This window comes from Arachis ipaensis, chromosome B06 (genome assembly GCF_000816755.2).
Source record: "Arachis ipaensis cultivar K30076 chromosome B06, Araip1.1, whole genome shotgun sequence".
Taxonomy (NCBI): domain Eukaryota; kingdom Viridiplantae; phylum Streptophyta; class Magnoliopsida; order Fabales; family Fabaceae; genus Arachis; species Arachis ipaensis.
In genome coordinates, this window is record NC_029790.2 from 45423751 (window position 1) to 45441075 (window position 17325).

The 17325-nt window shown below is 36.5% G+C and overlaps 1 long non-coding RNA gene across 1 annotated transcript in view; it reads left to right on the plus strand.

Annotated features, from left to right (window-relative positions):
• LOC107648130 overlaps positions 1-10403 on the plus strand; it is a 59298-nt gene extending 48895 nt beyond the window's left edge. Inside the window, exons 3-7 of the long non-coding RNA XR_001621739.2 lie at positions 8133-8199; positions 8288-8399; positions 8516-8776; positions 8924-9282; positions 9701-10403. This is a non-coding gene — a long non-coding RNA (uncharacterized LOC107648130). The remainder of the gene's footprint in view (positions 1-8132; positions 8200-8287; positions 8400-8515; positions 8777-8923; positions 9283-9700) is intronic.

Below are 17325 nucleotides of genomic sequence, written 5' to 3' on the forward strand. Positions count from 1 at the left end.
GACCCGTACTCACGTAAGGTTTATTACTTGGACGACCCAGTGCACTTGCTGGTTAGTTGTGCGAAGTTGTGACAAAGAACTAAGATTATGAACGTGCGTATTGAGTTTTTAGTGCCATTACCAAGGAATGGAACCGTCACGATTTCTGCGCACCAACACGTCACTGCCATTTCGCGCTAGGCACGCGTCCGCATTGTCCACGCGTACGCGTCGCTGCCTTTTTCTTCAAAACTCCATTTTTGTGCTTTCCTTCCTTTTTTTTTGCATGTTTCCTTTCTGTCCTCTAAGCCATTCCTGCCCTATGAAGCCTGGAAATACTTAACACACAGATCACGGCATCGAATGGTAATAAAGGATAATTAAAATTAATATTTTTAAAGCATAAGAAACATGTTTTCACATATATCATAAAATAAGGAAGGAATAGTAAAATTATGCAAATCTCATGAATAAGTGGGTGAAGAATTGATAAAAACACTTATTTGAGCACAAGATGAATCATAAAATAGGAGTTTATCAATTAGTTAAAAACAAAATCAAGTATTGCAACTATAGGAACAAAAGCTTAAAGAATTAGTCCATACTTGAGAGGAAAGGTATGAACCCAATATTTTCAAAAGAACAACAAATGCGTAAATAATGTATCATGCTAAATTAAAGTCAATTGGTCAAATGAAAACTAACTGGGATAAAAGCGAAAAGCCTTTCCTTTAATAATTAAAAAAATACCTAAGTACATAATCAAATAGAGTTACGTATAGGAACCGTACTGAAATTATTTTGAAAAGTTAAATTGTACTTAAAGTAAGTGTAGTTCCGTAAACCAGTAAAAGAACATGCGAGGTATTAAAAATAAATAGTTTTTTTTTAAATTGCATAAGGAATTTTCAAAGTTTTATATAGATATGTGTATATCAAATCAAAAGTGATTTTATAAAAGTTTGAAAATTGGTTATGAATATAGTCAATTAAGAGAAAAACTGAATCACCATTTCTAAAAAAAAACACTAGGAGTAAGGACATAAAAAGGCACACTGCATCAATACAATTTCAAAGTCATGTCGAGAAATTACATGGATCAAGAAAAGAGTCCAAACAGAGAAGGAAAGATACACCAAGAAATTCAAACTGGCATATGTAACTTAGGATCAAAGAAGAATGCATATGAACGAAAAAAAAAGGATTGAAAACACCAAATTGCTCCCCAAAAGAAATGACAACAAGGACATCAAGATAGGTTAAGAAACAATAAGCGAGACTAAACCTCCGTCCTTGCCCAGAACATCATTACTTCCGTTGCCACAAGTGTTAAGCCACGCCCATCAGCCGATATGCCGCAACTCCACGAACAGGCGTTTCCGAAACATGCTAAGCTCATAATGCATAGGCTAGGTTATCCTCACTACCACTCCATTAACGTGATCGACCTCGTCTATGAATTGCCATTCGGATTTCTTTTCCACAACAAACAATCGATATCAAGGTGATCAGTCTCAATGTCAAAAGTCTAGTGCTTCAATTACCCCCAAAAGGCACTCACAAACAAGCATGCTATGAAATATCAAGTAGATAATCTAAATAGCATGAAAGAAAAATGACCCAGAGTGTGCAACGAAGCACAATCGGTCCATCCCTCAGCTCACGAGGACGAACTGCTCTGATACCACTAAATGTAACACCCCAATTACCCTAAGCATTACCTCTAGCCGTAAAGCAAAGGTTAATCAGAGGTTACGACAATCTTAAGACTTATATATATTGATATAGAGAAGGAAATAGTATATTCTAGAAGCCTGATGAAGGGATAAGCTCAAAAATTGAATTACAAAAGCGTGAAACATTCACACGAAGCTAACGCACAAGATACAAGGTATAGGTATAAGAGAATAATACATATTCAAATATAAGAATACAATAATCATACGGAACTAGTCGCAGCTTGTGGAGTTTAAGCCAACTAGTTACAAATAGACAGATACAGAGTTTTAGAATTAAAACAGCTTATACAACCTATCTCTCAAATAAGCCTCTAAGGCCGTAAAGATAAATATACAAAAGATGAGAGTATGCTACGACAAAAGTAAAATAGAAGCATACAAAGAAAGAACCTTACTCTGCTCTGTCACCATATCCGCAATCTCACCGAAGTAGATTACGACCTGCATCTGAAAAATACAACAAAGTATGGAATGAGAACCTGAGGTTCTCAGTATAGTAACAGTGCCCAATGATGTAAGATGTAAGGCCCCGGGACGCCGAAGGCAATCCTAGAACTTCACATCACATACGGATATTCAAGCTTAGAACAAAATAACATAATACATAAAGAACTTAAACCATAAACCAGGGTTATCTAAACTTAGGGGATTTCTAACTAATACTAATTACGCCGTTGTATCCCACAGCCTTCGCCAACCTAACCTCCGTGCGATCCCATCGCCACCGCCTACCTAACCTCCTCAGCACCAGACAAATCACAATTAATGCAAGCAAATAAAACACAGGTAGAAGCATATAAAGCAAGTAGTTCAAGTAAGCAAATAGACATGTTATACAATTAGGCAAACTCACGTAATCAAAGCAAACAAGCACATAAAAGATGCATATGATGAATGCCTATCCTATTGGCTCGTGATATCACTTGTCGGTCCATAAATGCCAACCCGACACATCCTTTCGGATGACGCTTTTCTGCCGCACCCACGAATATAGTGTCAGGCACACTCTATTGACCCACGGATATAGTGCCGGGCACACGCTATTCACCCACGGATATAGTGTCGGGCACACTTGCATGCATAACCCAAGGATATAGTGCCTGGCACACTCTTGCAGCAGAAAAGATTATCAATCATAGTTCAATCCCAGGGACATAATACCCTGCTCATCTCATGCTTAACCTAAGGATATAGTGCCTCGCACACTCTCATTATTCAACAAGATCATCATTCCTCTTGGAATCTTCAACTCATCATAACCATCATCAATTCATTACTTCCCTTCTGGGCTCATTAGTTCATCGATTTCCCAATTCATTGTCAACAATCATCATGTGCACCACTCTTCCTTCCCTCTCAACTAACTCTTTTACAATACACCAGAAACCTAAACCTCCGTTTGCTAGCTTTTCAGAGAAAAACCCAAATCAAACCCCCTAGGACTTTTTTCCATATTCTAGTACCCGAAAATAAGTCAAAGAGTCTTAAAATGGTGTTATAGAAGCTTACAACCTTGCCGGGAAGGTGAAATAGTTGAAAACAAAGTTAAATTTGTGAAACAGGGCGTGTGCGTCCGCACAGGGGTGTGCGTGCACACGCCCAGGAAGATTTTGAAAGTGTGCGTACGCACAGGGGTGTGCGTACGCATAGGTACTAAAAGTTATAAAGTCTGTTCACTCGCACAAGCTGTGCGAGCGCCCCTAACAGACGTCCCTTCTCGACTTGTGCGTGTGCACAGGGGTGTGCATCCGCACAGGTCGTAATTCTTTATTGATGTGCGCGTGCACAACTTATGCTAGCGCTGCTACCAAAGCCCTTTCCCCTGCCTGTGCATATGCACAGATCTGTGCGTACGCACAGAATAACATTTTCGCAGGGTTGTGCGTGCGCACAAGGCTGTGCGTGCGCACATATCAAAAATCCTGAAATTCTGCAACTTTACAGAATTTCAGATTTTTAACACCAACTTTGAATGATCATAACTTCCTCTACAAAATTCCAAATTTTACAAACTCTATATCAATTTGAAGACTTTTCAATAATCTTTAATTCTAAACAAGTTTCAACACTTTTTTGAAAACTAAGGCACAAGTTATGATCTGTCAAAGTTCACCAAAAATCCATTTTTACTCAAAAACCACATAACCTCAATTTTAACCAAACTTCAATCTAATACCAATCAATCACATATCAACCATACCAAAACAACCCAAAATTCATACAAACACTACTTCAACCATTTTTTCACTCACAAAACCTTCTAAACCATTCCACAACTCAAAAATCAAACATAATATCACATCTCATTCCCTTAATACCACCATTCAAATTCTCACATTAATCAAGGCTACAAGTGCCAATTCCTTTATTCCATTATCATCATCCAATCTATTCAAGTCATCAAACTACCTCACTCACTTAATTTCAACATGAACCACAATAACCAATAATAAAAAATAATCATCAACGTCCATAACCATCATAAACACTCATAATCATCATCAACCATCAATAACTTCAACAATCACTACAAACCCTTATAAAACTCCCATCCTTCAACAATAATCATCAAATAACATCAATATCAGCATTCATTATCAACATACACTCTTATCAACATCAACTCACATCATAATATTTCATTAACACCAATAATTTCCAACAATCATCATTAACCACAATAATCAATATCAATCATCAATTAACATCAACCTTACTTCAACATATACAATTTCTTCAATCCCTATCAACATGCATACACCACAATATTAATTCAAACAACCATACATCCAATTCAGTCCTATCCTATGGGCCATTAGCCTAAGTATTCATGAACATTACATATTACATAAAGGAAACCGAAACCATACCTTGACCGATTTCCAAACACACCAAACACCAAAACGAAACCACCAAGCTTGATCCAAAGCCTCAACCAACTCCAACAAACACCAAAACTCAATCTAATATCACATATACATACCAAAAACAAAACCTAAGATACACAAAACAACTAAACACAAGGGTAAAATCCAACATTTACTCGCTACTAGAGATCACCTAAACAAGCTAAACCGCACAACTCTCGGGAACTTTGGCTGGGCACTTGAACCAGCACACCGACGCGTATGCGTTGGCCAGGCGCACGCGTGGAGTAGTGAATATTCGATAGCGACCCGTGCGCGTCGGCCACGCTTACGCGTGGGTGTACAATCTGCCAAAAATTTTACTAAGTTAAAAAGCTGCAGAATTTTATTTTCAAACCTCAAACTTTCACCACACATAACTTCTTCTAAAAAATTTCTTTTTCAACTATTTTTGAACCGTTGGGAAGATCTTTAAATAAGATTTCATAAAAATCCATTCTTGAAGAATTTCGAACTCCGTGGACCGAGTTACGGACCGCCAAAGTTGGTCAAAAATAAGTTTTTTACCCCAAAACTAGAAATCACCAATTTTTCTAATGTTCACAAGCCAAATTCATTTCCGCTCATCCAAATGACCACAACCTAATAACATTCACATAATTACACTTATCCAAACTAAACCTACATCCTCTACACAATTTCACCCAAACACTATCAACTTCCACACCTCAATTCCTCAAACCTTATTATTCAATAACCAAACTAATTATTCACACCTTCAAAATCTAAATCCATCCAATCTCTTATACAATCACACAATACACATACCAACTTACCTTCCATACCTCTTTCTGGCCTCCGGCCCAAAATTCACGGCCTCCAGCCCAAATTCACAATTTAAATGCATAGTCCACAAACCAATAATAATTATTCAATTCATCAAATTCTCAACACACCATACATACAAATTCACACAATTCTCAACCCAATCATTAATTTACATTACATATCAACTACGCATATTAATACCAACCATTCACACAATCCAAACTTATTCCTAGGGGCATCTAGCCTAGGAATTCTCATCACACCACACGGTACCTCTTGTAGCCAAATTAATTGAGCTCCTTTTTGGAAGTCTCCACCAACCCTTAGCTCCAAGCTTCACCAAAGCTCCTCAAGCAATATCAATCTTCCAATTGTGCACCAAAATCACCAAATATACTAACACAACCAATTTCACATATATACATCAACCTAGGGTTCATGAAAATTATAAATCACAAGGGTTGGAGGGTTTTTTACGTTAACCCGTTGAATTTTGTGATGAATATCACTCATGGCTCATACTAGAGCACTCCTAAACAACTAAAATCACAAGATTACTCAACACCCATAACCAAACTCGAATTTGAGGGGAAAAACGAAAAATAGTCAGAGATGAATGGAATACTCACCACAAAAATTTTATAGAATTGTAGAGGATGAGAAGAGCGACATGTGGCCGCAAACGGCTTGATAAACCACTATTTTATGATTCATCTTGTGTTCAATTGAGTGTTTTTTATCAATTCTTCACCCACTTATTCACATTATTTTCATGGTTTTATAATTCCTTCCTTATTCTGTGATATATGTGAAAACATGTTTCCTAAGCCTTAAAACTGTTAATTTTAATTATCATTTATTACCATTCGATGCCGTAATTTGTGTGTTAAGTATTTTCAGACTTTATAGGGCATGAATGGCTTAGAGGACAGAAAGGAAACATGCAAAAGTGGAAGGAACGCGCGAAAATGGAGTTTTGAAGAAAATGGCAGCGACACGTACGCGTGACTGACGCGTACGCGTGACAAGGAAAATCTCCAAATGACGCGCATGCGTGACGAACGCCACGTGTAGAAAATTGCAGAAGTCGCCCCCAGCGATTTCTGGGCCCTTTTCGGCCCAAATCCAAGCCCAGAAACACAGAATAGAGGCTGGAGAATGGGGGAATCAAGGGACATCTCTCATAATTCATAATTTTAGGTTTTAGATGTAGTTTTTTAGGGAGAGAGGCTCTCTCCTCTCTTTCTTAGGTTTTAGAATTAGGATTTCCCTTAGCTTATGGTTGTTTCTTTATTCCAGGTTCAATGTTCCTTTACTTTATGTTCTCTTCTACTTTTATTCATTCTATTACTTTAGTTGATTACTTGATGTTGCCAACTTAGTTTATGGATTCCTATGTTTAATTTGATTTTCTATTTAATATAATTTGAGGTATTTCAGATTTATGATTATTTTCTTCTATTTATGATATAAATAATTTGGATTTTTCCCCTTTTGGCTTTGGTTGAGTAATTGGTAACACTTGAGTTATCAAACTCAGCTGTTGATTGAAAATTAGAATTTGCTGATTGATTTAGATCCCTCTAAAGCTAGTCTTTCCATAGGAGTTGACTAGGACTTGAGGAATCAAGTTGATTAGTCCACTTGACTTTCCTTTATTTCGTAAGGGTTAACTAAGTGGGAGCAATAAACAATTCTCATCACACCTGATAAGGATAACTAGGATGGGATTTCCAATTCTCATACCTTGCCAAGAGTTTTTCTAGTTATTAATTTACTTTCTTGCCAATTTATTTCCTTGTTCCCTATTTCAAAAACCCAAAAATATACTTTTCCCATAACCAATAATAAATCATACTTCCCTGTAATTCCTTAAGAGACGACCCGAGGTTTAAATACTTCGGTTATAAATTTTATTGGGTTTTGTTACTTGTGACAACCAAACTTTTGTACGAAAGGATTCTCTGTTGGTTTAGAAATTATACTTACAACATGATTATTTCTATGAAATTCTTTACTAGCTGGAATCTAATTGTCACGGCTTGTCAATCGGAGTTCTGTAGCTCAAGTTATGGTGGTGTGAAGTTGGAACTAGGACTAGGTTTTCTCCTCCCTTCTCTCTTCACCAAGCTGCGCCCCAAACCCTTTTCTTTTGGGTAAATGAGATAAAATGCTCATAACTATTGTTTATATATGTTGGGATCTTGCACCCACTTGGGCCCGATTCACTTATTTTTGTCAAGATTAAAGCTTTAAATCGCATTTTAAATATTTTCACTTGGCCTAATTATAAATCCCAATTTCTTAGCCTTATTTACTTATAATCAATTTTCTCAGTTGCAGTACCAGACAGATCTCAGTTGGTACTGCCGGTTAAAATTTCTCTGCGCATTTTTACGCAGAAAACTATGTTTTCTGACTCAGAAAATTCACTGAATCCAAATATCATATTTAGATTACCAAATTCCAATTGCTAAATTTTCTAATCATATTCGCTCTTATTTAATTCATTATTTAATTAATTATGGTTTGACCGGATTTTACACTTGGAGCTTTAAATATTTCTATTATTAACTAGTAGATCACTATGGAGAATTTCTTACACGCCAAGTTCCTTGTACTTTACTTCTCTTCATCTTAACAAATTTGCTCTTTTATTTATTTATTTTTAAAAAAGTGAGCATCCAAAGTAATTATTTTCTATATGTATTATACACAGCTTGGAGTTTTCTCATCTCAGGTACTGCAAGATTCTTCCCGAGATAAGATGTGGAGAAAGAAACATTGTAATTTATCTCCCATACTAGTACACTTATAGGAATTTCCCATAATTTTGTGGTATTATTGACTTGCTATTTTTGTCCTCTGCTGCAGCTCCAATGCATGACATGGAGAAACATTGTAATATTAAAATTGCTTTAGCTCTGATAACAAAATTGGTCAGGGTAGATTCGGAGCTGTCTATTTTGCAAAATTGAGAGGCCAAGTAAAAACAAGCCAATTATATCTTTAATAATGTTATATAATCTTATAGAATTAAAAGGAAAAATAAATTATCTTTAACCATTTAGTTCTTTATCTGCATAATTTTATTCTATGCAGAAAGCAACAATCAAGAAGATGGATGTTCAAGCATCAACAGAGTTTCTTTTAGAGTTAAAGGTCTTAAAACATGTTCATCACTTGAATCTGGCAACTACTTTCTTCTACACCAAAACGTCGAGTTTCTATGGCATTCAGTGAATCTCAACTTCACTCTGAACAATTTAGGTGCATTTGATTGGATATTGCGTCAAGGGATCTCTTTCCTTGTGTATGAATACATTGAAAATGGAAACTTAGGCCAATATTTGCATGGTACAGGTGAGAACACATTCATATTTTCATGTCATAACACATTATATTATGTACCAAAATTAAGCATGTTTATGATCTTATGCTCTTAAGTAGCAAATTCAACATTTAATCTTTGCTATCATACCAGTGACAATGTTGGTAACATGATTCCAGGGAGAGAACCTTTGGCATGGTCAACAAGGGTGCAAATTGCTCTGGATTCAGCAAGAGGACTTGAATATATACGTGAACACATTGTTCCTGTTTATATCCACCATGATGTGAAACCTGCTAACATATTAATATATAAAGACTTCCGTGAAAAGGTTAGTTTATTGTAATATTCTTGGCAATAATCATTATTTTGCAATTTTTGTTTTCTTTTTTCTGATGAGACTAATATTAAAACTGTCTAATAAGATTTTGAAAATTCACCAGGTTGCAAATTTTGGGCTAACTAAACTTAGGAAAGTTGGAAGCTCTTTATCACTTCATACTTGTCTTGTGGGAACATTTGGATACATGCCTCTAGTGTAAGAACTTAGTTGTTAAAATAAGTCAACGAAAGTTGTGATTGATACAATTTATAGATTCTGAATGTCTAAGAACTTGGTTTGACATGACTGAATTTATAGATTCTTAGGTTGGGCATAATGTCAGATGTGAGTGTTATCTCTACTTTGGTGACATTTTTTTTCCATTCTTGATTCAAAATGATATCTTCCTTTGATTTTGGTCATCTCTGCTTTGTATATTAATGATATTTTACACCCAATTTAATGTTATCTCTACTTTAGTGGATCAGAATGCTTCAACCAGCTAAAGGTTGTTACGGTCGCAGCACCAACAGTAAGTTTTACTCTCATCATTATGATCTTGTGTTATCAGAATATGAACTTCATATTATGTTTCTATGCAGATTGAATTTTAATAAATTGCTAAATTATGCAGATACTTCTGGCAATCAAATCAAAATAAAACAAGCTACAAGAAGTCATGGTTGGATTAGTAGCAAATGTTTTCACATTCATGTCCTCTCAGGAATCAAACTATGTATTTCAAGAAGCTGGAATCACTGAAGTTGAACTGGCAAGTATATTAGTACATATTCTCAAGAAGCACAAGTATCTGGCAACAAAGGTGCTGGAGGATAAGGAGGTTTGCCATAGAGTTTGTGATTTGGATGATGAAAGATAAAACAGAAAATATAGATACCTTCAAGCATATGGGAATGGAGAAGGTGCTGGAAGGTGTATTAGAAACCACATCAGAGCTTGAAAGCTTCAATTTTTTCTCTGGTACTGTTGGATTGAATAGGCACAATCTAACAATTCACTCACTGGTTGAGATAGCCTTTAAATTGCTGGAAAACAGGTGAAGTAATACATCACTTTTGAACCATATTGTAAAATTAGTAATCCATGTTAACCTTGAGCGAAAATTGTAAATTTGTAACACTGTACACTATTGTTTGTTTTGTGTAAATATGTATTATCCCATATTAATTTTGATTTTGGTTTTTAGTTTTGATGGTTATTTATTTATTTTTCCTTCTAGATTTTGATTCTTCAATCGAAGAATCAATGCTTTATTGATTTGTATCAGTAAGGACAAATTATTAATGAAAATCCAGGAGGAACACTTTTCAGTGCTATACTCCATGGCATCTATATTTATTAAATTTTGATATTAGAAAATAAATTTCTAATTTGAGAGTATGTAAAAGAGATGAGATTAATGAATGATTTAAAATTAAAAAGAAATAAATAATCATAGGATTTGTGGAGGTTGGAAAATCTCACAAAATAGTTAATTTTTGTTAAATTAAAAAATTAATTTGTGGGGGTTTTAAACTGCCACAAAAGTGATTTAATACTCCCACAAAAGTCTAATATAAAACCCCCACTAAACATGCATAAACCCTCCCCCCTCCACTGAATAGATTGTGGAGGTTTTTAAAAACCTCCACAAAAGGCCTCGTGGCACCTCAAATTTTGGGAGTTTTAGAAACCTTCACAAACTATTTGATAGGAGTTATAAACCTCCACAAATAAGAGAAACAATTACCGCAAATAAAAAAAACCTTGTAGTGAGAGCACAAATTTTCCTTTGAAAGTGCCACCATGATCGTATTCCGTCCTAGAGCTTATACATAGCAAATTTTCAAATACCAATCTAAGTTGTTCTCTATGTCACATGCAATCAGAATCCATCACTCACTGTTTAATTAAATGCCCCAAAGTGCAAGAGATTTGGAGAAGAATTCCACTTTATCAGCATCTTCCTAATCTAATCAGCAATCATTTTTTTCAATGGTGGCAGAAATTGACAAAAAAGCTTGAGAGACAGGCTGAAAGGGATCGATTGTTGAACCATGTGGCAATTATTTACTAAAATTCATGGAAAGCAAGAAACCTATGGATTTTTAAAAACAGGAACCAATTGCCAGAGGAGGTTATATGCACATCCATAAATCTGTTGCAGTAGCTCTATCACATTTGTTTAAATTTTCTATCCTAGATTCATGCCTTTTACCCCTCCTTTTATTTGAGTTGCTGTTTATTATTACTTTACTATTTTTTAGTAATTTAATTAGGAAACTCTCACTTTTTTTTTAATTTTTGTCGTTAATTTTGAAGGATTTTTTATTTATATAAATAAATTAAATATAATAAATACCAATTTCTATAATTTGTAGCGCTTTATGAAAATGCATAAAATGTCAAATTTTATTTACAGAGTAAACGAATTGGCTTTAGCCGTATTTCATTTACTGTATAAACGAAATAAGGGTGTAAAGCGGTGGTCCTATGACGTGTACACACGTGTTATGCAACGCCTCTATTTCATTTACAGTGTAAACGAAATACGGCTAAAGCCAATTCATTTACTCTGTAAACGAAATAAGCTCGAAGACGCCTATTTAAGGGTTTTCATTCACAGCGCATGAGGAAGTCAATAGTTACTGTTTACCTTACCTTTTTTGTCCATTTTATCCTTCTTTGACCAAACCGGCAGATCAGTTGAACATTATAGCGGACGATGCGGACATTAACAGGCTGAACGCCACGTGGCATGTCGCCGGGGCAGAGGACTTTGAGGTTGGTATTGCTCTTTATTTTATTATTTATTTTTATAGTACTTATTTTATTATTTATTTTTATAGTACCTGAGACAAGTTGCCATGTTAGCCCTATACGTAGTTGAATGTAGAAGTAGTGCCTAAATAGATTCTAGTTATAGCAATATGTACTTGTAAGTAGGTCGAACGTGTTTGTAGGATGTTAGATGAAGTTTGAGTTAGGGATTCGGTTGGTGTAGGCTACTTTATTGCATGGTATAATGTATGATAAAATTGAAAATCATTTACCAATCTCATTTATGTCACCGAAATTTAAACTAAGTACACGAACACATTTAATTATGTTATGTCCCGTTTAATAAATGTATTTATTTGTTCATTAAATATCATATTAGATATGCAAGAATATATTAAATTTTTATATATTAAATTTAAAGTTAAATGAACGATAGGCCCTCATGTAAACATTTTATATATTTGTTTACCAGTTGGGATGACTACTTCTGCCCCGGAGAGTTAGCCACAGAGTCCCACCACCCGATGCCATTCTCCCGTATCTGAGGGAGGCTGGTTTCGGAGACGTTGTCCCACTGAGAGACTTCTTGCTCGACAACATGATGATCACAGCATTTGTAGAGTGCTGGCGACCGGAGACTCACACATTCCATGTGCCTTGGGGTGAGTGTACGATCACGCTTTAGGACATCGCATACCACCTCAGATTGTGAGCGGATGGTGATCTCATCAGTGGTTGCTTTCGAGACATCCAGACCCACTACCATACTGGGGCTTTAGAGTTGATCGAGCGTTTACTCGGAGCCAGGCCACCTGTCATTTTCCAACAGGTGGGTCAGAGGAGAGAGGCTTTCTCACTAAAGGTGACATTGTTGCGCGTTCGCCTATGACAGATGCCGCCGGATACATACGATCCGGACACCTTGCGACAATATGCAAGGTCCTACATCATGCTAATGATTGGAGGCTACTTACTGACTAATAAATCGAACAACACTGTTCATCTCAGATGGTTGCCGCTTCTAGATGATTTTGAGAGGTGTCGCAGGTTTTCATGGGATTCTGTAGTGCTGGCGTGGACGTACCATTCCCTTTGCCATGCAGCCCACTGCCAGACCACGAACATCATGGGGTGTACTCCTCTATTGGTGTCTTGGATCTATCAGAGGTTCCCTCGATGGTGTCCACCAGAGAGAGCAGTCTACATGCTCCCGATGACTGCGAGGTATAAATAACATCACTTTAGATACGTTTATAACATTACTTTATATACGAATGTCAACTAAAGAGATTACCGTCCGACCCGGGAGTACTGGGATTGGTGGAGGATGACGTGTCGTGTGACACACCTATCTGGGCCAGATGTTCTCGACGACCCTCGGCTAGTTGAGTTACCCGAGGATGTTCAGCCTACTACGAGCAAACCAAGAGACATCTTTGACCTACCCTGAGGCGTCCATGACCGTCGGAGGCGGGCTAGGCAGGTCCCAGCCGACACGCGGAGACCTACTCGGAGGGATAGGGGTGCGAGAGATCCTAGGGGACATGGACGCCGTGATGCGGACAGGTGATGAGTCCATATTTTACGATATTTTTTGGTTTGATTTGAGTGAATTTCATTACATAAACCCACACTCATTCATCTAAATAGCATGCTTTTGAGATTTCTTCCTAAATTGTGCTTAAATATAAAAAACATGCTCTTTTGTGCTAAATTTAGTCAATTTTAATTCACTTTAATCCCATTTGGTGCCTTGATGTATTTGTTAAGTAATTTCAGGTTTCCAAGGCAAGTATGGGTTGAAGAAGCGAGGAAAAGAGCATACAAAAGGGAAGAAACCATGAAGAAATAGAGTTTAGAAGTTCCAGCAACGGTGCGTACGCACAAGGAAGAATTGCGAGCGACGCGTACGCGTGACCCACGCGTACGCGTGACCCGAATTACGTCAGCTCATTAATTGCAAATCGCTAGGGGTGATTTTTGAGCCTCTAGAACCCAGTCCAACTCATTTCTGAAGCAATATGAGGCCAAAGGAAAGCTGAATGAATGGGGGGGCAATTATGTTTAGCTTTTATGATGTTTCCTCTTAGTTTCTGGAGAGAGAAGCTCCCCCCTCTCTCTAGAATTGGGGTTTTTAACTTAGTTTTCTTTTAATTTCAGCACTTTAATTCTTGTTTTAGTGTAGTTTCATTTATGTTTCTATGCTTTCTTGTCTTTATCTTCTTCATCTCTTTTGTTATTTTCTCTTTTATGGCATTTTTCATGTTATGAACACTTTTGTTATTTTAATTCTAATTAATGAAAATTTATGTTTCCATGCCATTTATTGCTTTCTTTAGTTGCCATTGTTATTTTCTTGCATTTGGTATTTTAGATTTTATTTTTAATGCAATTTAATATTATTTTATTTTCATGCACACCAAGTGTTTGATAAAATGCTTGGCTTAGTTTTTACTTAGTTTTTCTACACTCTTGGCTTGGAATTGATGACTTTGGTGACCCTTGAGTCATTGATGTCCATTCTTATTTGATATATTAGAGTAGTTAGTTGATTTGGTTTCCCTTGACACTATGTGACCTCTTAGTGTTGACATAGGACTTAGGGATTGAAATCAACTATGCCTATTTGACTTATCCTCGATGTAGGGTTAAGTAAGTAGGATTAACTCTTCATAATCATCATGTGTTTGTGGTCAATGGCTAGGATAGGTAGCCTTAGCTCTCAATTACTTGCCAAGATGTTTCCTTGCATTTGAAGTTTCCTTACCTTGCATTTAATTGCTTTGAATTTTATTGCTTTGATGTTTAATTTCTTGCATGTTTAGTTTTCACACTTTTGGTTGAGAAATTGGGTGTTTGGGTGGAATTGAGTTGTGGATGTCCATTCCGCATTGTGTGAGAATATTTAATTGGTTTGGTTTCCATTGACGCTAGTCTTTCACTAAGTAATTAATTAGTGAGTTGACTAGGACTTATGGATTGAGATTAATTACACCCTTTTGACTAATTCTCAAGGATGATTGACTAATTTGGATTGATTCCACACAATTGCCATGTTTGTGGTCCATAACTAGGATAGGAATCCCGAATTTCCCAACTCTCACCAAGAGTTCCTTTTAGCACTTAATTTCCATTTCCATTGTTTTAATTACTTCCCTTTTAATTTCTTGCATGATCACTTGCTTTCTTGCTATTTACATTACTTGCTCTCTTTTGCTTGCATTCACAACCCCCAATTCCCCATGCATTTGCTCTCATAGCCAATAATTGTACATTTCATTGCAACTCCTAATGAAGACGACCCGGGACTTAAAACTCCCGGTTAATTTTGTATTGATTGTGACATTTTCATATTGAAATTTGATATTGGTCAATTGTTGGGTTTGGAACTATACTTGCAACGCCGATCTTATTTTGAGATAAATTCCGAACCCACTTTAGGCTTGTATCAACAGGGTTCGACCTCATCGTTTGTGCATGGATGTTGAGTCCGAGGAGGAGGCCGAGTACGAGAGTCAGGAGGATCATGGTGATATTCCACAAGGTCAGGCCAACGCACCACATGACCCACCCCTACCTCCTCCACCATATCACCATTCAAGATCCGGCTCAGGTTCATATACACTCCGTGATGTATGGGACACTTCCCCACCCGATTCTCACACTCAAACACGACCCCATTATCCCCATTCCTCATTAGGCAGTTGGGATACACACACACAACCAAATATATACTACTAGTAGATATTATGAATGGTTTGGAAAAGGTTTAGGCGGAGGAGGTGAATTTGTTGTGAATAATAAAATGGGTAGCACACCTTTGTATAGTTGGATCAAGTTTGTCCTATTGTATTTCATTTACACAGTAAACGAATTACTATTCCACACATTTCGTTTACAGAGTAAACGACTTGATTTTAGGTGTATTTCGTTTACACAGTAAACGAAATACGCTTGCAGACACGAGACATGTATATTTCGTTTACTCTGTAAACGAAACGTGACATGTTACGCATTTTTGTAAAAAGGCTACAAATTACAGAAATCAGTAATTATTTCATTTAATTTATTTATATAAATAAAAAATCCTTTTGGACAACTGTATTTCTCCGATGAAATAAAAAGTTTTTATTTTTGGAGAGAAAAAGAAGTGAAAGATGACATTTAAAGGATGAGTAGTATTTTTTTAAAAAATCAAGTGTATTTTCGAAAAATTAAAATAAAATAAATAAAAGAAAAGGTTGTTATATCTATCAGCTAAAAAAATTTGTTATGCGTTAAAAAATGGTGTAATGTTCCAAAGTTGGAATGGAAAGTGAAATGCAAGAAAATAAAGTGCCTTTTTTGGAGGTGGGGGAGAATGAGCTTTTTCAATTAAAAAATAAATAAATAACCGTTCTCACATCCAATGAAATGCATAAAATATTTTTTTTGTTAATTTAGTTTAGTCTTCGTACACTATGCGAAAAGGGAGATGCTCCCATAAATTTGCAGAAAATGTCTTTTTGTAAAGACGCCTACGTGTCGTCATATTATTGGATGTTTTAAGTGAATCGGTTTTTTTAAATTTTTTAACTAACCAAAATAAATTTATAACAATAATCAATATTCAGAAAATCAGCCGGACCAGCTGGTCTAACTGGTTCAACCGAAAATCGGCGTGGAAAATGGTCCGGTCCACTTTTTAAACCCACCGCTTCCCCCTAACACCCACCCATTCCCCCTAGCACCCACCCCACCCCCCATTTCATGAATCCAATTCACTATCCCCTGAACTCTGAACCCAAGTCAAACTCACCCTACCAAAACCCTAAGTTCACCCTGCAACAATTCTTCCGTAGTGCCACCGCCGTCCATGATGTCGGCACCTCTGCTTCCTCTCTTGTAGTTCGGCATCCTCCTTCCCCCTGTCCCCGTCCTCCCTGGATTCTTTCGAACTTGGAGCAGCTCGCCGCTGTGTCACCACTCGCCACTGTGTCGCCACTCGCTGTCGTCCCGCCGGGCGCCGTCCATATCGCCGTCGAAGGTTAGCGGCACTTCCTTCACTTCTTCGATTCTTCTCTTCCTCTTATGCCCTGTTGTTGATTTTTAAATGTGACCTGTTGTTGATTTTTGAATGTGAAACTTTGAATGGATTAATGGAAAATCAAATAATTGATTTTGTGCTGTTTCTCTTTTTTTTAATTCCTAAAATTTTTGTTCAAATTTTCTTGCTGCTGCTAAAAATAGAAATTAAATCATTATTAAAATTTATGTTTAACTTTATTGATTTCATGTTTAGTGTGATTAGGGATTACCTGTTACTGTTTTGTAATGATTGTTGCTGAATGCTAACAATGGAAATCAAATCAAGTGTTGTTTGTTGCTGAAGGATAATTTTTCTTGCTTAATGTTGAATGCTGTTGTTAGTATTAATTTTGCTGTTGTTATTAATTTAGCTGAGTTTTTTCGTTTCCTAATTGCCATGCTATTGTTGTA